At 35.1% G+C, this 20,814-nt stretch overlaps 3 long non-coding RNA genes across 6 annotated transcripts; 2 read left to right on the forward strand and 1 right to left on the reverse strand.

Annotated features, from left to right (window-relative positions):
- The first annotated feature begins 6,951 nt into the window (after positions 1–6,951).
- Positions 6,952–12,079, forward strand: LOC144977145 (uncharacterized). Of its 2 annotated transcripts, none has more exons than XR_013646249.1 (3): positions 6,952–7,252; positions 9,390–9,585; positions 11,658–12,079. It is a non-coding gene; the product is annotated as an uncharacterized LOC144977145 (long non-coding RNA). The 2 variants fall into 2 exon arrangements; XR_013646250.1 differs by lacking the exon at positions 6,952–7,252 and adding an exon at positions 7,676–7,960.
- LOC144977154 (uncharacterized) lies at positions 10,221–15,166 on the reverse strand. The gene is made up of 3 exons (XR_013646253.1): positions 14,908–15,166; positions 13,909–14,013; positions 10,221–11,759 (listed from the first exon to the last, which is right to left on the reverse strand). It is a non-coding gene; the product is annotated as an uncharacterized LOC144977154 (long non-coding RNA).
- Positions 15,167–15,266: 100 nt separating this feature from the next.
- On the forward strand, positions 15,267–20,814 carry LOC144977157 (uncharacterized). Of its 3 annotated transcripts, none has more exons than XR_013646254.1 (3): positions 15,267–15,507; positions 16,413–16,585; positions 16,912–20,779. It is a non-coding gene; the product is annotated as an uncharacterized LOC144977157 (long non-coding RNA). The 3 variants fall into 3 exon arrangements; XR_013646259.1 differs by having other exon boundaries at positions 15,327–15,462; positions 16,912–18,293; XR_013646258.1 differs by having other exon boundaries at positions 15,328–15,507; positions 16,912–20,814.

Below are 20,814 nucleotides of genomic sequence, written 5' to 3' on the forward strand. Positions count from 1 at the left end.
TTATTTGGGATACATTATTACATCTGATGGTAGATCCACCCATAAAATAAAAAGAAGAATTGCTTCAGCAAAGAACACATATAATCAATTAAAGCAAATCATGAACAACCACAACATTGAGATGGCAACAAAACTCCGTGTAATGAAATCATACTTGTGGTCTGTGCTTCTTTATGGCAGCGAGTGTTGGAAGATTAACAAAGAATGTGAACGTAGAATAACTGCAGCCGAAATTTGATTTTATAGACGCATTCTTAGAATCTCATGGAAAGATAACATTAAAAACGAGGAGGTATTAAAAGAAATTGGAGTACGACCAATTTTGGTAAACACCATCAGAAAAAGACAGTTAAAAATTCTCGGACAGATTTACAGAAAAAAACGGAATTGAAAAGAGTGTACTTACGGGTAAAGTTGCTGGAAAGAGAAGAAGAGGGAGACAGAGGATAGATTACATTGACAATCTGAACGGATGGTTTGGGGGAGGAGGAACAGGAATCGAGCTATTGAGAAGATCTGAGGACAGATATGGATTGAGGGACATGATCGCCGATGTCTGCAACAGGCCTGGCACTCGATGATGATGACTCCTTTGAATACCTTGGTAGTCGTATCCAGTGCGATGGTGACGAGAGGGCTGATGTTGAATACAGAATGTCAATAGCACAAACAACATTCAACTCTCTATCCCATAGGTGGTCGGATCACAGCCAGGTACTCATTTTACGCCTGAGCACTGTGAGAGAATTTGAGTAAAGACCCTTTTTCCAAAGTCTCAATTATGCCCTCGTTAAGAGCCGGACTCGAACCCAGTATCTTCCGATCCGAAGGAGAGTGTCATACCACTAGTAAAAATATCCGCACAATTTTTTATTTTATTTACTAGTTCCTTTCATTTTAACTTTAACCCCCTCCTTACCAACTACAGGAAAATCGTCACAGTTCTTATGATGCAATGAACAGAACTTTTTATTAATCAGAAAAGTATTGTACATCACAAGTTCTCTTGAGAAATCTTTGTAAAACTTGTTATCCCACACAACAATTATGTACAAGTAGGTACTTGTATTGCATCAGCTTTGTGTGAAAAACAATCAAGATTTCCTAGTATAAAGTCCGTTAGGAAGTAGTTAAACTCAAATCCCTGATCTCGTTCGTTTCGATATAGTAACATATTGACAGGGTATATCAAAATTGCTCTTTGTTGTGATTTCTAAAAAAAATATATTTTGTTTTGTTTTCGAGATTTAAACAACGCTTGTTAAAGTTCTTGGTCATTTCAGTGAAATAGATTAAAAAGATAGAATTAAATTCAAGGCAATAATAGAAGTGGATGCTATTAGAGATAAGCTAATCTCCACATCTTTGTCTAGGATAAAAATCACCGCTTCACATGGATCTTTGTTGGGGAGGAATAAACAATACTCAAGATAGAGCGTACATTGCTCTCCACTTCCTCCTCCTTCTCCTCCTCCTCCTCCTCCGCGCCTCCTCCTCCACTTCCTCCTCCTCCCTCTTCTTCTGTCGTCTTGTATGGCACTCGCCATCGGATCCCTCAATTATTTTATACTATCAGGGAAAGCGTGGCCAGCGGTCTGGTCTTTGCTCCTTACCGACTTCCCGCGGTGTGTGTGTGTGTGTGTGTGTGACCCTGAGCAAGTCAACTCGCCCTAGCTCATTTTGCGGCGCTGAACTGCGACTGATGCCTGTGTTATTCTAATCTTCCATTGGAGTAGACCCAAAAGACAAATTTTCCTTTGGTGATTGATAAAGGAAACTGAATTTTTTATTATTTTCTACCGTGTTGTTCCTCGCCAATGCAATCTGTAGAAAAATAGTGATCTTAAAAAGCGGTAGCTAGGTACTGTGGAAGCTAATGAAAATGACATTTTAAATGTTTTATTTCCTTACCACTCCTTTTCTAGAAAAATTGATCACTATTATCTCATGGTTTTTTGTTTGTATAATTGTATAGACTAGATAGTCTATAGTTAGTTTATGTTTTTGCTTTAGACAACCTTTTTAGCATATAGCTGATATTTAGATTGAATGATTGATAGTCAAGACAAAAAAACAAAGATGTGAAAATAAGATTACCTAAATATATATATATATATATATATATATATATATATATATATATATATATATATATATATATATATATATATATATATATATATATATATAGATAAATAACTAAATAAAAAAGCCCAACATATAGCAAAGTAAAGAGGGACAAAATGCTAAAAAGGTTGTCCTGTGCAGAACATATTTATTTGTCTGCGGGACCGAATTGGAATTATATAGTATTTGTAAAGAAATGATGAATTGGCACCCAGAAAATATCCCGCTCGATTTCTATGAGATACAACAAAGGTAACAATGGACCAAATGCTTTCTATTTTTGTTTGCCAAACTAGATAAAGTATATGGATGTATAGGGACAATACGCCTTTCTCATTTTGACCAGAAAATTTTCATTTAATTGATAGATTTACTTGACCATCATGTCAAAATGACTTAAGCCTGAAACGTTTGTTTGAAATTCCTAGATTAAGACTTTTTGACTTTTTTTAGATATCAATTTACTTTATCGATAGATTTTAAAGTAATTTTATTTTTCTGACTTATCTAGTTCATAAAGGTGTTTTGTTGTAACTGTTGAAAAGACTTTTTTCTATTTAATTTGTATTTTCCTAATAAGATAATATATACGACTTAAATCTTTAGAGACAAGCAATTGAAATAAAAGGGACAATGATATGATGTAAGTAAGAAATTGACGTCATCAAATTCATTCATCAGACTCAGATTAGATTTCTTTCTTTTAACTTTGTTTTGTTGGTTTTTTTTTTGTTTGTTTGTTTTTTTTTTTTTTTTTTTGTTTTTTTTTTTTTTGCTTTGTTTTGTTTGGTTATTATTATTTTTTAAGCGATTCTATTTTAGGTTAAATGTTGCGTTGGCGGCGGAGGGAGATATTTAAAATGATAAAAAATTATTGGAAAAAAGATGTTTAGTAGTATAATAGATAATATCTCTATATAGTTTATGCACAATTATCTTTTTTTTTAATTGAAAAATAAAATGAAAAGTTTATACTATCAAGATGAAATAAAGTGCCCTTCGAAATCATAAAGATATTGGCATTTTAAAATGTAATAGTCATTATCATTACTCAACGACATAAATGCATGTTTTCCGAGTTTAAACATTCATACTACAAAATGTACAAGAAAAAAATCCCAGGTTAAAAAAAAAGCCAGAAACAAACACAAAAACATCAACAACAAACAAAAACAAAGAATAAAAAAAACAAAAGACCGAAATTTTGAAAAGAGGGAATTTAGTGGGGAAAATTGGTTCTCAAACTCAAAGTAACGAGAGCATGCATCAAACCTTATACCACAATTACCACCTAGGGACTGTTAAATGTCGTTTTTATATTATCCTATGTCAGCCCAAGAAATGTGTCGTGTGGCATTGCTGAAGACAAAAATAGTTCTATTACTGAGCCAGGTCAATGACTAGGTAGGTAGAAAGAATTCTGGTCAAGAGCAAAGATGCCAGATGGCCACGTACGCGTTCGTGGCCAAAATGGGCAACATTGTCTAAAAGAGGATAATATTAATTATTAATTTAATCATTCATTTCTGTAAATTTATTATTTTTATTCTTTTTTTTTTTTTTGTGTGTGTATTAAAAAAAAAAAAACCGACGAGTTTTTCAAGGGAGTCCAAGTGTTTGTAGTGATGTTTCATTTGGCCACTTTTGAAGTCGAAATTGGCGGCTAGGAACTCTGGCAATCTGGCAGCCCTGGTCAAGCGTATTTTTGTGTATCTGTCATTGATCCAACAACAGTAATTAAAGGTGTAATTTGTAAACAGCACTAAAGAGATTTTTTGGGGGTTCCAATAACTCAGTTGGTTAAGTACTCACTTCAGACTCAAAGGGACCAAGATGATACCGAGTGCAGTCGAGATTTTTCCCAACCCCTTGTCCACCCAGCAGTAAATGGGTAGCTGGGTCTGTTAGATCTGGCGGAAAGTACTTTCCGATAAACTAGCATCCAATCAATAAGGTAGTAAGCAATTGCTATTGTCCGTTTCACGATGTAGAAACGGGAAAAACTCCGGCTCCATGGGCTTTTTGGTTCTTTCTGACAATGCCAAGAATAATTATAGAGGACAGATACAAAATAATTCTCTACGTTGAAGCTGGCAGTAGAGTGATAGATGTGGCAAATGTATTCCATGCCACTGAAAGAACTGTGTGTAAACTGCTCAGTAAGTGCCGATGCCATTGAATAGCTAAGGAGCTACCGAGATCTGACTGTTCTAACATTACTAACGATGGAGAGATCGACGAAATAATTTGTTTTCACGAAAATAGCCCTTTTAAAATGTGACACCAACAGTAAAAGATGTAGGAGTAAGCAGACAAACTATTACACGTCGCCTCAAACTTGTTGGTCTAACTGCGCACAGGCCAGCATACATCCGTTATTGACGGACTAACATAAATTATGTGATGTCAATGAGTGGGTAATTAGTATCTACACTTAACGATCTGTCCTTCCTAACAGCATTCCCTAAAGACGTGTGTCCAATTGGGACGGGAACGACCTACAAACACCCCGTGTACATAGGCCTTAAGTCAGAAAGTCATATGAAGAGTGATTTTCCATAACTCCTTAACTCCGTTTTTCCCATTTTGAGATATTGAGGATTATTTCCCATACAATTTCTCATTCGGTCTATTATATTATCATATTTAAACTTCAAATTCAAACAAATCATGGGAAATCCTTGAGCCTTTTGATGCTTAAAATAAAGATTGCGTTTCATTATATCTCATGGATGGAAAATCTCAAAATCGACTCAACGAGTTTTTGGAGAATCAGCCTTCATATATATATATATATATATATATATATATATATATATATATATATATATATATATATATATATATATATATATGATAATTTGAGGGAGAGATGCTCGAGAACAAAACAAGAGCAAGACAAATGAATTTTTCAACGTTAGTTGGAAAATTAATTCTTCTTTAAAATGAAATAGAACAATAACATTTATTTTAACGCAGAAAACATAAGAACAACCTTAACTTTCTTTTGGGCGCGACCATATATATATATATATATGTGTGTGTGTGTGTATGTGTGCGTGTGTGTGTGTGTGTGTGTGTGTGTGTGTGAGTGTCTTTTACAGCACGAAGCCGCTTTAAAAAACTTTTTTTTTTCAACTCGAGCTTTTAATGGAGCATTATCCACGAAGCGTTCTCAACGCGCTTTTTACAAGGGGTCCCTGGCCAATAGAAACACTTAACAAATAGTACGTAACATGACGCCTGTTAGGCTATATTTCAATTTTTATCGAAAGACCCAACTATGCGCCGAGCGAGGCTCGAACCGAGGACTTCCGATCCGAAAGCGAGTATCATACCACAAGACAACATAACCGCTTAACCATCCAAAAATAGTATCGATAAAAAGAAAGCACATTCTTGTAAAATGAACGTATTAACCAATCCATGCTTTTCCCACGGAGTTTAAATTCTTTGATCTTTTCACAGGCTCAGATTTCTCAAATTCCAATTGAAATCTTCTTTAAGTGCGTGGATTAGCAGATATCATTTTACACATAAACAGCTTATGAATAGTGGAGCAAATAAAAAAAAATGAATAAACACATATTCGTATTTATATGTAACACAGGCCCAAGGATCCATCGAAGTCAATGCCCTTCATTCTTTTATTTAGCCCCACTAAATGTACCCACATGTCTTACAAAGGGCTCCAAGCCAATAGCAACACTTGGCATTAGAACGAGGTTAAAACCTACCAATGCGGTGCCATTACCTTTTTACACAGGGTTGCCACCTGGTAATCATTTAATCAAGAAAGAGAATGTGGGTGAACAGCCTTTACCTTTACGGGGCAGCGTGGCTCAGCGGTACGGTCTTTGCTTCGTACCCGGAAGGTACCAAGTTTGATCACTCGCCGCTGCGCTATGTGGCCCTGAGCAAGTCACTTCACCCTAGCTCAATTTGCGGGAATTTTATTTATTTTTATTTTTTTTTTACCACGGACTTCAATTTACGTCGCTCAGAGCGGTCCTCCAAATGTTGCGTGCCCCATTTGTCTGCTGTCTTATGACATGTGGTTATCTTGAACCCCTCTGTAATACAACCCGTAACAAGTGGCTACCGGTCCAATGGCGAGTGGGAAGCCAGTTGTTGATGGGAGAAAATTGAATTTGGGTTGATCCGGGTTACCCACAACATCATATTATAATATACTCAGTCGTATCGATGACAATAATAACAGGCCAAGGTTTTGTGCGGCGTTATGGTCTTGTTGTATGACACTCGCCTTCCGGGTTATAGGTCCCTGGTTCGAGTCCGGCCCTGGGCGACACAAAGTTGAGCCCTATAAAAACTGTTGTTACACGCAGGTGTAAAACGGAAACCCGGTCGTGGTTTCTCTGAAATAAAGCTGTATTAGCGCATTACTGGCGTCATGTTTCATTCTACGTGTTAAGGGGGGACCTGTAGTCATTTTTGGTTAAACAAAAATTTTTCGGCCAAATTGGGCTAGTCCACTTTTCAGGTAGTTTAATTATTCTAGAATCCTAAAATATAAAGAAAATTTCATATTTTCAATTAAAAACGTGTTTTTGATGCAGTTTTATAAGGTAGGTATCCACGTTTTATTTTCTAAAGGTCTATATTGTCAAATGTTTGGGTCTTGACAACAGCTATTCAAAGCCTATCCACCCGGTCATGGCGCATATCGATGGAAAGCTTAGCCATTTCTCTTTTTCAATCTGGCAACATCGACATCATGATTATAAACATGAAGTATCACAAGGTCAAATAGTGAATAGATAGAATGCTGATGACGTCACGCAATGACCTACTTTAGTTCCGGATGGCAAAAGAACTTGGCTGGCTTGTAAACATTGATGTGAAACAAGCTCTTGTCCAATTTTTTAAACGTGAAAAAATGCCAAATAACTGCATAATCATCGGATGCACTAGAAGACAGGGTCGAGATGGAGTCAAAATGTTCAGGTTCCCATCCATTAGGAAGACGAAGGACCCAAAAATAATAAATTTAGCGGAGACAGTACAGCGGTTATGGCAGCGATCAGAAGAAAGGGATTTGGCGATGGCTCAAACTCAAATCTAACTTGCAGCCACCGAGTTTGCAATGATCATTTTGTTAAAGGTAAGAATTGATGGATAAATTAAAATCTTAAATATTATATATACGATATGAATTAATTTTAATTATTGTGAACAAAGCAAGTTTACTTCGCTCCAACATCATCATGTAGCCATTGTGGGCCATAGCATGTCACGGAGTTGGCGGCAACCGAACAAGGTCCTTGCCTTAATTTCTGACGTTGCAAGTTTATGATTTAGTAAATATGTGTTTTTTTCTTTTTCATGGAAGAGAAATCAAATCAAAAATTTCAAACTCGGTGGTCTAACAAAATCTACGGAGAGATTTTTCACCGATGTGACTTTTCTATGCGAAACTCCGAAGTTGGAGAAATCATCTGACTCATCTCAGACTCAGATGTAATCTGTAGTCTGTAGGCGGTCTAGAAGGAATCATTTTAATTTTTTTGGTCCATACACGGTCCGGATGGATGATCTTTTATTTGTTGTGTTTAGTTATCAGATAGGACCATGAATATTTCATGCATTTCTCGTGCAACTTACTCTAAATCAAAATCAAAACCAAATGCCTCATTACCGATAGTGATAGGGCTACTTTCGTTTTCAAGCTTTATGAGATGAGGAAGTCTTTCACTGTTGTTCTGGTCATTCATTTTAGAATTATAATGTTCCAGTTTATAACTTATGCTTTGTCAAGATTATTTTATTGTGCATTTTTAAAACATGTTCTCCATTTGAAGAAATATTAAAAGTAAGGTTGCGTTTTTCTTAAGTTTTTTTTTTTCCGTTCCTCCGTCGGTGGTGTATTGTAAAGTAACACGAACAAATTGCTTTTCTACACCGCTGTTGGACATGTAAATGCTAGTTTGTGACAGAAGTTTAACACGCTGCTTAGTGATTGCCAGTGTCAGTTTATAATGATAGTAATGGTTATTTTTTTACTGACAAAAATAAATATTATTATTATTATTATTATTTTAAATTTTAATCCAAAGAAAGAAACAATTGACCTCTATCAATCCACTAAAATAACTTTTCATAATTTTCATAGTTAGAAATTAATTTTAACTCAAGGTGAGGATTATTAGTTATAATGTTTCGTATAGTCATTAAATTAGGGCCTTCATATGGAATTTTCCCCAAATATGACAATAATAATAATAAAATAATTTCAATTTAAAAAAATTGTCCTTTGGGATCCCGATACTTTCATTGCAGCTATGTGGTATAGTTATCACCGTCATTTTGGAAGGATTAGGGTTCCAGACCCGTTCTGAGCAGTTGAGTCATTGGGAAAGGAACTTTATTCACATTCTCTCACCATACTCAGGCATAAATTGGGTAACTGGCTTTTAACATAGGCCTGTAAATTTGTCGGCATTTCTGGCAATTTCGCTCTGCCGGAACAAAAAATTAATTAAAATACTTTTTCATTTTGTTTAACAGCCTATTGAATTGGTAAAATTCTAAGAAAATATTCTGGGAAATGGGGATTTTTGCTCATGTTATTGAAAAAGCTTCGGCTCGAGGATTTTCAGGCAAGTTTTTCAGGGGGCAGATGCAGGCCTGTTAAACAGCATTGTCTCTTTCCGGAAAAAATGTAATATCGCCTAACAAGCGTCATGTCTCGACCTGCATGTAAAGTCTTGCTGTTGGCTATAAACCCATTGCAAAGCGCTTTGAACAAATTTTCATTTAATGGAAATTGCACTATATAATTGTTCTACCCTTGTTCTAATTTGACAAAGCTTGATGTAAATTTAACGGAAAGCTTAAGGATTGTAAAAAAAAATAATTAAAAAATTGAGCTTTATATTATAGCGCAATATCCACTAAATGTGCTCAAAGCGCTTTACAAGGGGTCCCTGGTCAACAGCAACATTTAACATGTAGAACGGGACATGACGCCTTTTAGGGGACGCTACAATTTTTCGGACAAAGAAAACGCTGTAAACGACCAGGTATTCATTTTACACCTGAGTACGGTGAGAGCATGTGAATAAAGAGCCTTTTCCAAGGACTCAACTATGCGCCGAGCGCGAGGCTCGAACCCTTGACCTTCCGATCCAAAATCGAGTGTCATACCACTAGACCACATAGCCACACAAGGACCAGGACCAGATTGTAATAGGCAAGAAATGACGTAATATATTTCAACAATCAATTTTTTGCCTTTACAGGAGGGCCAGCATCACTGCTGGATGAAACTGATCCTGATTGGGTTCCAACGTTAAAGCTTGGACATGGGGCAGAGAAAAAAACAGACCATTATTCATGTCTTAAAGATAGGAACAAACGCAATGACTGCAGGCAGCAACGGCTCTAGTTGAACAATCAACAATTGGAGAAACTAGCTCAATCATTGACCATGTAAATGTAAGTGTATTGATTGTATCTGTTTAAAACAATATTTATGTAGGCATGATATCTCTTCCTACATGTTAATGTTAATGTTTCTGTTGGCTTGGGACATCTTGTAGAGTGCTTTGGGTGGATATTGCATGCGCTATATAAAAGCAGATCTCGCTCTCAGAAAATTTAATAGGTCCAAATCAAGCAATTTTTTTTTTGGGGGGGGGGGGGGGGGGGGGGGTAAAAAGTGAGGTTAGCAACGTTTGTGCCGTTCATTACACTTTAAGGTCATTGCATTGCCAGTTGAAAGGAAGTTGAATAGAGAGTGAAAAGATTGTAGATCTATGCACATAACAATAGACAAAGGACACAAAATCATATTGCAAAGTTAAGACACAAATCTATGACTATGAGGAAAGTAATAAGACAAAGGGGAATAGAGCACATATAAAGTGACTTCATTTGCTCATAAGGTATGTAAGGAATGCCTGTCCGGTGAGCCAGTAATGAAGTCAAAGTTTGTCCAAATTGTTGGTGCAAGAACTGACATCAAGAGAAGTTTTTTTTCAAATAACCAGACTGTACAAAAGCTTACATGGTTGAGTTTTAAGACTTTTAACTTCAGAGATAATAAATAACTGAACAAAAAACATCACTTCATTTGAATCAAAAGCTTTGTCTTTATTATGTTGATTAATTTTGTTTTATGTAATGAATGGGCAATGACAATTAATAAAAGAGGAAGATCCATTAAATTTGAGGACAATGAAATTAATACTATTGTGAGCATGTCCTTCTATGCTATGGATAGGTTGCCTTTTAGGATAGTTCATACACAATTAGAAAATTCTGAAGGTTTTTTGTCTTTGACTATAGCGTAACAAATTTTAAAAATATAGATTCTTTATTCACCTCTAGGGAAAATTTGTCTTTGGAGTCTATTCTAAAGGGAGACTGAAATAACCCAGGCATTGCCGCAACACAGCGCCACAAACTGAGCTAGGGCTGAGGTGACTTGCTCAAGGCCACACAACGTAGTGACAAAGTGTTCTTATGATGAGATAGATAGAATTAAATGAGTTCACCCATATTGATTTATTCCTCAATTATTAAGATCTGGGAGGAAATGTTTTATTAACCTTAAATTTAAATTATGCCGCTTAAGCTAAACGAATATATTAATATTATAGTCTACATGTTATTTTTACAAGCCAATTGTCATTTCATTGTGGTAAAAGGCAATCTGCACAAATCAGCAGAATGACCAATCAAACGTTTTTTTACAGAAGCATGTATTCCCTATGTATGTACAAAATACACACGCTGGCAACAAATTAAATTTAAAAAATAATAAATTATATGGCATAAAAGAAAAAACAAACATTCCCAGAAATGTAAAATATTATGGGCTAAGTTTGTCCATTTTTATTGGTTATAGCTAGCAGTATCTACAAGAAGTTGATGGTTAGGTGCAGCGCTTGTAACACTCAATGGAATTTCCCGTGTAGAGAAAACATATGTGTGTTTTTTGTATACTGGTGTAGGAAATACAGTTCTTATTTTTGTTTCTTTTTTTGGCGAAGGCCAATAATTGCCCGAACATTACAGTACAGCAGATTTTCTGAGCATACATAGTTTGATTCCACAGGTGATAGAATTACATTTAGTTTTTAAAATATTTGCGTGTTACTTGTAGAGTTTGTAAATAAATAGTTTTAGAATTTTTAGGTTTGCCAGTAATTTTGTGCTCGATGATAAATATTTAACATTTGCTGTACGGAGCAATGGTGATCCACAACTCTATTTTTTTAAAAGAATAGATTTCCACATAAATATGCCAAACCATTTTGGAACTCATCATAAGGTTCAGGCACTATTGGCATTTGAAATTGAAGTCAAAGAAAAACTTTAAAAAAAATTATTTTGACCTGTAAAATGAATGACTTGCGTATTTGAGGAAATGGGGCTTAAGTTTTCTTTGTTTTCAAACATATTAAAATTAAAATTCCCAGTGACACGATAGACGCCAGAGGTGGTAGTTCAATAATGTACTATTTGCTCTATATATTAACTTAATCTTGGTATTTCTTTTACAGGATTGTGAAGACAGACATTTCAGGTTCCCATCTTGATGCTGAGCAGAAAGCACTTGTCGACACACAGAGTCCACTATAACCCAATTTTTGGGAATGGCGAACCTGAAACGAAAAGAAAGCAGTCAGACTTTTTATTCATTCTTTTCCAATAATGCTTGATTTCATATACCTTTGTAATCCTTTTCATTCTTTTCATTAGACTAATACATCTGTTAAATTTTTACTTTTGCCCGAAATGTTTGTGAAAAAATTGTACTAGTTGGAGTATAACTACTAGTAGTAGTAGTATTACTTCTGTTACCATTATTATATGTTCTGCAATAACATTCAAAACCTAATAATATTTTTGAATTGGCAAATAAATAGAAATCCATTGTATATTTATGAAGTTGGAGCACAATAAAGAAAATAAAGTACTGTAATGACTTTTTTAAAAATTTGTTTTATCCGTTGCTTTTGCAATTTGATGGTGAATGCTTGACTGAGTTCTCATTTTTCTACCCTGGGTGTGGGGTCATTGACCTTCCATTGTGGGCAAGGTCATTATTGCTTTCTTCACCCCCCTATGTCTGTATTCCTTTTTCAGGTAGCTTTCTATCTTTGTTTTGGAATAAGATTACATGCTTTTATCCCCTGTCCTTAGATGAGAGGGTGACAAATGGATGTAAATTTATTTTGTAAATTTATAATTAACATTTTATAAACAATAGACTGGGTGGGGTCTTTGACTTCCCATGGTGGCAAGAGGTCATGCTATGTCCTCTATCCCTTATATTGTTTTCCAAGTTTCTTTATGTCCTTGTCTTGGAATGAGATTACTTGGTTTTGTCCTTTCGACTGCCGGAGTCATTGGCTGAGAGGGAAACAGTCAAATGAATATTGTTGGTTTTGGGAAAAAAAAATTTCTTTGTCTTGTAAATCAGTTCGCGTAAATTTTTTTATTATATTATATATATGTGTGTATATATAATATGGGGGGCGAAGTGGCCGAGTGGTTAAGGCATTGCACTGTGATCCGGATGACCCAGGTTCGAGCCCCGCTTCAGGCACTTTCGTTTTTTTTTTCCTTGAGCAAGATTATTAACCCCCAATTTGCTCACTTGGACAACATGGGTGATTCCCGTTGACATCAGACATCTTGTTTGATGAGTTATCTATATTCCTTCGTGGAATGCCTAGGCGACGATATCTTATGATATCGCGGCGCAAAAGGCATAACGTAACTTAATATAATATAATTAAAAAATAATACGCGAACGTTTGAGTGTATTCCTCTTAGGGGGGACCTGTGCTTGTGTCAGGATGAGACTTTTGGGTGTTATCAGACTTAGTACACTGATAGCATTCTCTTGGAATCTACATTTGTTCCTCTTTGTCTTACTTTTCTTGTGTGCTTTTAATTGTAAATCTGGAAATTTTTACAATCCCATTTTATTCCTTTTTACTGGTGCTGAAATGCGTCGCAAATGCAGTAAAACCCTTAAATCAAACATAAACATTTGAGTGTATTCCGTCTCTGGATTGAACTGTTAGGCGATCTCAAAACTAAGCACATTAATAATTTTGATCTACTTCTGCTCCGTATTTGATCCAAGCCCATTTTTCTTACTACGTATTTCGCAACAGCTTTTAATTGTGCTGAAAATGACCTAATAGTGTCGCAAGCACCGAAAGTAGTCCATCAGAACCATTAGGTCTATAGAGCCAGATTTCATCCCAGTTTCTATAGTGTGAAAATAATAACTTGTTACCCTTCGAATAGGGCGCTTTTCTATTGCCAAATTACTGCTGGGTGTACAAAAAAAAAGAAAGGGGAGGGGGTGGGGTCTTAACTTCATCTAGGATATATCTCGGTCTCTATGATTGTGAAATGGGTGCTCTACCAACTAAGTTAACGGGACTGCCATGAGTCGCATAACCATTTAAACGTTTATGTCCGAACACACTGACTGAGCAAATGTGAGTAAAGAGGCTTTTCCAAGGACTCGACTGAGTCTCCCATAGTAGAACTTGAACCTATTAAAGAAGTTTCTTATTTCTTTTTTTTTTTTAAGTTATTCATATTCTAGTTCAAGAAAATTCATTGTAATGAATATAGCCATATGTTAAAAACCTCTATATCTTATTATCAATCCTGCATGGAGTAATATAAATAAATGTAGAAATCAAAATAATAATATGTAATAACAGTAATAATAATCATAGAAGTGAGATGAAAACGGGGGGGGGGGGGGGGGGGGGGGGGGGTTACCTTAGCAACTAGTACCACTTTCCCACAGCTAGGAGGCTTAACCCATTTTACATCCGTCACCCATCCATTGTAGGCCTGATTTTAAGTAGTCAGTCCCTTGTAAGCCTGAAAAAAAAATGTGGCAATGGTGGTAATATTATTAATTGAAACTCGAGGATAAAAACTGTTGTTATCACATTTAGTTAACAACAGTGAATTAAATTTGCTGTGAAATGTGGAGTACTCATCTGCAAGGTTATTAGAATTATTCAGAGAGACACAATTCCATAACTCAACATCAGCCGTGGGGCTAAAAATTATATAGTTTGGGGATTGAGTAAAATATCGAATAAAAAGTAGTCATTCAATGGAGCCGAAGTTTAACCTGGTTTGAAAAGCGCGAAACGGGCCATAGCAATTGCTACCCTTTAGATAGGACTCTAGTCTATGTCAAAGTACTTTCCGCTAGATCTAACAGACTCAGCTACCCAATCACTGCTGGATTGATAAGGGGAGTGGGATGAGAAAAATAAATTCACTCGGGATCAAGCTCAGTCCCTTGGAATGGGGTGGGGCTTTTAAAACAGTCTTATGGGCATGGTGTTTTGTTACTGTATTATATCAGTTTAGATTTGGACTCGGGATCACATTGATTTCATAGTCATCGCCTGCCCTGGTGTTTTTAATTTAAATTATTATTTATAATCTTTGGTGAATTCGGAGGAATTCATCACCTTAAAGGCAAAATAGTTGAAATTTGAATGTAACCACACAGACTCATTGATCCACTACTTAGACTGACTTAGACTAAACTTACTAAGACTCGAAGACTAAGATTAAGACTAAGACACTAAGATGATCACGACTCGTGAAGCAGGTCATATCATATTAATATTTCCGTGTCAGGTTCGACATATCTGTCTTCTGTGATTTTTTGAGAATAAATCTTACAATTAGCCGTAGATGGTGTAACATAGTATAGGTATAGCATAGGGAAACGATTAAATAATACAGACTTACCGTGAAATGTGTAGACCGTGTAGACAGAAACTTGTGGTCGTGACGAGGTTGTTCGCTACATCAAACGATGAGACTGGCTGTAGTTCCTAAAGATTATGGCACCAGTCGTGTTCACAAATGGCATAGGGGTCTACATCATTAACGGGAAATTTTAAAAAAATATATTTATGTCTAGAACCAGAAAAATACGGAAGATTATCGACAGAAACTAATATTTTACTATTCTACGCCATTGTCTTCCATTCCTTTCTGCCACCCGGAAGTAAACTTCCACTCCGATCAGCTGTTTAACCGCATACTATCTATACCATTTATACAATGTCACGAGCTCTCATTGGTTGATTTGAGAGGCCAGGTCACGGTGCGTCTAAATTTAGTAACAAAACATGATTCCGATCTAAATTTATCCTCGAACGTGGCAATAGTGACCCACAATGCACCACGATAGCGTCAATGGCCGCTCCCTGACTGTCCCTGCCTTTGTTTACAATATTATGAATTCATTCGCTTTTGGACCTCACTCATCGCATTACAAGTTGATTTTGATGAACTTTGGTAATTCTTCACTCTATTCAAGTCACAGAATACTCAGTTTACAAGGTAAGCATAAGAAATACACCACATTTTAATTTATTGCTTATTTTTATAACTAAACATGCCTTGTGAGATTGTGTGTTTGTTCGACTGTGCATCAGCTGAAACACTCGTTGTTATCGCAAGTTAACTTTATTTTATGAAAAATAACAGGGCCAAACAATAATAAAATACTACTCCCCCCCCCTCCCAAACAAAATCAGCCCTCCATGTCAGGCGATAAAACCTAGACCTGATCAGATGTTTCAAGGTTCGTTTCCCAGTCAATATGTTTCCAAATTTGTCAAGATCAAGACTGTCAATGCAAGAGGGTTCGTGAAGTTTGTGCGACTCACAAGAAGAAAAGACATTCTCAGTCTCAGGATCAGGACCCTTTTAAAAAAAATACTTTTCATTCAGTTATTGTAATTATCTTTATTTTGGCTGATACTGCATATATCGTCCACACTTTTCAATTTTTTTTCTTTGGAGGGGGGGGGGGGGGGGGGGGGGATTTATAATTTATATCGGAAAATTGGGTTTGGAATGTTATGTTCGAGAGATAGTGATAGAGAGGGAGAGAACGAGAGAGTAAATATCTAAGATAGATAATGATAAGGTCTGTAGTGTGGTAGCAGTTTTAGTAGTGTTTGAAATGTCTAGGATAATGATAATGACAATGTTAGATAATTGTTTTTTTCCAAATTATTTATTTTATTATTATTATTATTATTATTATTATTATTATTATTATTATTATTATTATTATTATTATTATTATTATATTATTATTATTATTATTATTATTATTTTATTATTATTATTATTATTATTATTGTTGTTGTTGTTGTTTTAAACTTTAGCAATGGCATTGGCATATGTGCCATTTTCACTGCAGTGAATTTAATTTAATTTTGTGTTTTCATCGACAGCTAACATGAAAGAATTCAGTTGACTGTACTGGTGTCCTGACAATAAATAAAGATGCTGGCTCAAGGGCTATTCTGGAAAGGTGTGTTGAGGCCCTCCTGTGGCAAACTGATCAACCAGCAAACCATCATCTGGGCCAGCACAGCAGAGTGTCTGCATGTACTTTTTGACACTGGTTAGTAATGTTTCCAAATCTCCATAGCGCCTTTACATTTTTGATTAATGATCAATAAAGTAAATACTCATTTTTCTAAATGAAAATGATAAAACATCATTTGAAATGAATTACTATTGAATATATTAACTTAATAACAGAAAATTGTTTGTCGCCAAGAGTTCTGTTCTGTGGATGTAAAAACAATGAAATTTCAACTGTGTTGGTGTGAATGATGACCATTTTATTTATTGGTCTTTCTTTGACAGATGCATTTTATGTCAATGACTTATAATGTATTTCCAAAAATTGCTAATGAAATATCTCTTTTTTTTTTTACCAACCAGAGCAAGATCAACCCTCTTTGTGGAACTACGGTACTAAAAAAGCGGTGGCAAACAAGTGGTGTTGATTTTTCCTGCATTGAGGCGAAAGGAATTTATTTCCAAGGGGTTTGGGAAAGCAAATTGCTTTTTATTCTGAGCTATATCTATTTGCATCATTTAGCTGTTTTATTGTCTAAAATAGAATTGATTTTGCAGTTAAAATTGACTAGATATCTAATTTTATATGACTTGTCTCTCAAGCAGCATTGAAAAATGAGGGTAGCGCGCCATATCATATTTTACTAAATCATATTTCGAGACTTTTTAATATATCTAGAAATCTCTTTATAATCTATTGTATATAGTAAATAATTAGTTTTTGTGATTACAATAATGAATTCATAAGATATAAATCATATTTGACCTCAAAATTATTTTATCTCTGAATACGGAAAAAATTTAATTTTATAGTTTTTTATTTTTTTTAGGGGTATGCGTTAGCGAATCGATTGTAAATTTTTTAGACTTAGATTAAATTATAAAGTTTTCTTGTTTTCTTGTCCTATAATGGTCATATTTTGAAAGTTTGATGGATCATTTCTTTTACTTGCCTGCAAAATCAGTCTCAATGTCAAATTATTAAAAAAGTTTGCGCTTTCTCAAATTTCCGATTTATGTCATTTTCTGATTTTCTAGCAATCCTATCTTAGCCATTTTCCTTTAGATCATCTTCAAATTTATTCAGAATCTTTTCTATGATGTCTTTTACATCATGATGGAAGTTTTTGGGGGTAAATTAATATTTAGCAATTTTATAAATTTTTTAATTCATTTTTTTCTGTCGATACGCGCCAAATTTTCAGTCAAAATCAAATAAAAATTCTAAAAATTTTATTTTCCAGACTATTGATAAATTCTTCCATCACGATATAGCTATTTATGTGAGAAACATTGTGTTTAAATTTGAAAGAAATTTATAAGCTAGTTTTTGGTGCATCTATGTTAGAAATTTTAGGGTTTTACGTCTAATTTTAGCCTATAATGCCCCTTAAAAATTTTATTTAAAAAATTCTGAGTTTTTTTTGGGTGTTTAACATCAAATTATACATCACATTATTAGTTTATGAGATTTAATTGATGAATTTTATAAATATAAAGCATATTTGATCGCTTAATTAATTTTTTTGTAAAAAACTGATATCATTCAATTTTTCCGCAAATTTTTTCTTAGGGGTATGGGTTAGCGAATCGATCATAATTTTTTCAGAATTTGATAAATGTACAAAATTTAACTGTTTTCTTGTTCTATATTGAATATACTTTGAAATTTTGATGGATGTTTTCCTTTGCTTGTCTGCAAAATTAACTTTATCATCAAATTAAAGACAAATTTTGCGTTTTCTCAAAACTCCATTTTGCGTCATTTTCTGATTTTCTAACATTCATATCTGGATTATTTTCCATCATATTGTCTTCAAATTTGGTCAGAATCTTTCTTATAATGTGTTTTGTACCATGACGTAGGGGTTTTGGGGTAAACTAAAATTGAGCAGTTTTATGAATTTTTAAATCGAATTTTTACTGTAATTCCGCGCCAAATTTTCAGCCGAAATCGAAAAAAAATTCTTAAAAATTTATTTTCAGGACTATTGCTAAACCTTTACGTCATGGTATAGCTCTTGTTGTAAGAAACATTGTGTGTAAATTTGGAAGAGATCTATTCGTTGGTTTTGGCTGCATTACTGTAAGAAATTTTGGGATTTTTGGTCTATTTTTAGCCTATTTTTTCTCACTATGTCTAAAAAATTTATTTTTTTTGGCTTTTTTTGGTGTTAATCATCAAATTAGACCTCCTACCACCTTAAAATAACAAGGGAATAGCAATATTAGCATTACAATCAAAAATGGATTTTTGACTACAGGTCCCCCCTTAAGTGTTGCTAAGATAAAGATCTGAAAAAGTGTGTATGAAATAGTGCTAGACAAAGCAAGAACGTAAAATACAAGAAAAAAAAACCCATCCCAAAATATCTTCCACGAGAAAGACTGAATTATTTTTTTTTTGACTGTGTTTTTCTTGTGTTTTTTTTTTTTTGGCACTGTTTAATGCACGCTATTTCAGATTTCCATCTTACACCAGTGTCTGCTCCCTAATTTGTCACGTTAATTGCTGTTGTTGGTTGGGACCCCTTGTAAAGCGAATTAAGCACATTTAGTAGATGTCAATCCTATCTATTATTGTTGTTCTGAATCTGAATCTGAATGTTACTCGAAGTCGACTCAATTCTGAGTAGGACCAAGATTTTGGTTCCCCTGCCATATTGGTCGATTTTGGCTAGGGAGACCAAGATTTTGGCTCCCCGGCGTGAAACCGTATTTTATGGAACCGGTTTTCTACTTCTATTATTACATATCTATTATGTCTTTTATATTCCATTCTTTTCTAGAAAATTCCCTTCTCTCACTGCCCTTATCATTTCTATCACACCCTTGGGACTCACAAACCAACGCCACGCCAATGCTTCACACTCCAACCATCGTTGAGTACAGACGATACAATTTATATTTCATTTTATTCGTTTTCAACCTTTGTTCATTGTCATGCTGACTAAGGATTTGTGCCCAAAACGTCCATTTGTATCATTCCCATCCTAAGCCTCTCCATAAACACTCTTTCGTTAGTACTTTCAAGATCGCAGTTTCAGGTAGCCCCCGCCGCTCTCTAATTTTTGGTGTCTGGATTTGACTTCTATCTCAAACTAATTACATGCTCTCGGAATCTACATCTGTTCCTTATTTGTTTGTTGTGTGTCAAGGTGTCAAGACGTGTTTTTATCTGCTGTGGTGTTATTGTAAATTTCTCAAGTAATTGTTGCTGTCTTGTATTGGAATCTATATTAATCTATTCGTGACATTTCCCTTTATCTTTTGGACTATTATTCGGACTTTTTAAAGTAATAATTTCTAAAGAATCAGTATTTTTCACTGTCATCGCCATCGTCATCGTCGCGTTCGCCTGTAAACCTTAGTTGTTATATTTTCTCATTTTATTGTGAATATTTCTCAGTAATCGGCTCCGTCATCATCGTTGTCCACCTGTCAACCGACCCTGTTATATTTCCTATCTTCGTTCTGTGATCACCATTGTGACAGTGAATTCGTTTAACTGTTGCACTATCAAGATTCTATTGTGAACTGTTTAAACGTCGTCCTGTTATAATGTCGAGCGTAAATGAAGTATGTTATCGTGATGCGAAGAGGATGAGACCAGGGAGTGATAGTAGCGAAGTTACGGAAGAGGTGAAAGAAGTGAGAGAAAGGATTTGTGCTTTTTAAGAGATGAGGTGATGGGATTGAAAGAAAGGTTAAATGCAGTTCTAAAGGCGTTGGAAATCGTGACAAGTGACGTCTCTCCTCTAGGTGCTACTGTTAAAAAGGTGCTGGAGAAAATAGAAAAACAAGACGAGAGGATGGATATGATTGAGGCGAACGTGAGAAGACAGAGTGAGGAAGTGGTTAGAATGAGGAGAAGGGAGGAGGATGCGGATGAGAAGTTAAAGCGGATGCAATGGAGGGTGATTGATCAGGAGGCGAGAGGGAGGAGGAACAACTTGCTTTTTTTACGGTGTCAAAGAAGATAAAAATGAGGATTGTTTAGGGTTGTTAAAACATTTTATAAAGAAGGAATTACATATAAATCAACCAGTTGATATACAAAGGGCCCACCGCATTGGGCGACCAAGGGCGAATAATGATCGACCACGGCCAATAATCGCTAATTTCTTGAATTACCAAGTTCGGGAATTAGTAAGAATGGATAAGATCAATTTAAGAAAACCATACGGCATATCGGAAGATTTCCCTTACGAGGAAGGCCAGGGAGATGCTGGTTCTCGAGGTCGTGGAGCTACGAAAAAAGGGAAA

The sequence above is a fragment of the Berghia stephanieae genome, chromosome 1 (assembly GCF_034508935.2).
Source record: "Berghia stephanieae isolate SIO BIC M18660-M18661 chromosome 1, UCSD_Bste_1.3, whole genome shotgun sequence".
Taxonomy (NCBI): Eukaryota; Metazoa; Mollusca; class Gastropoda; order Nudibranchia; family Aeolidiidae; genus Berghia; species Berghia stephanieae.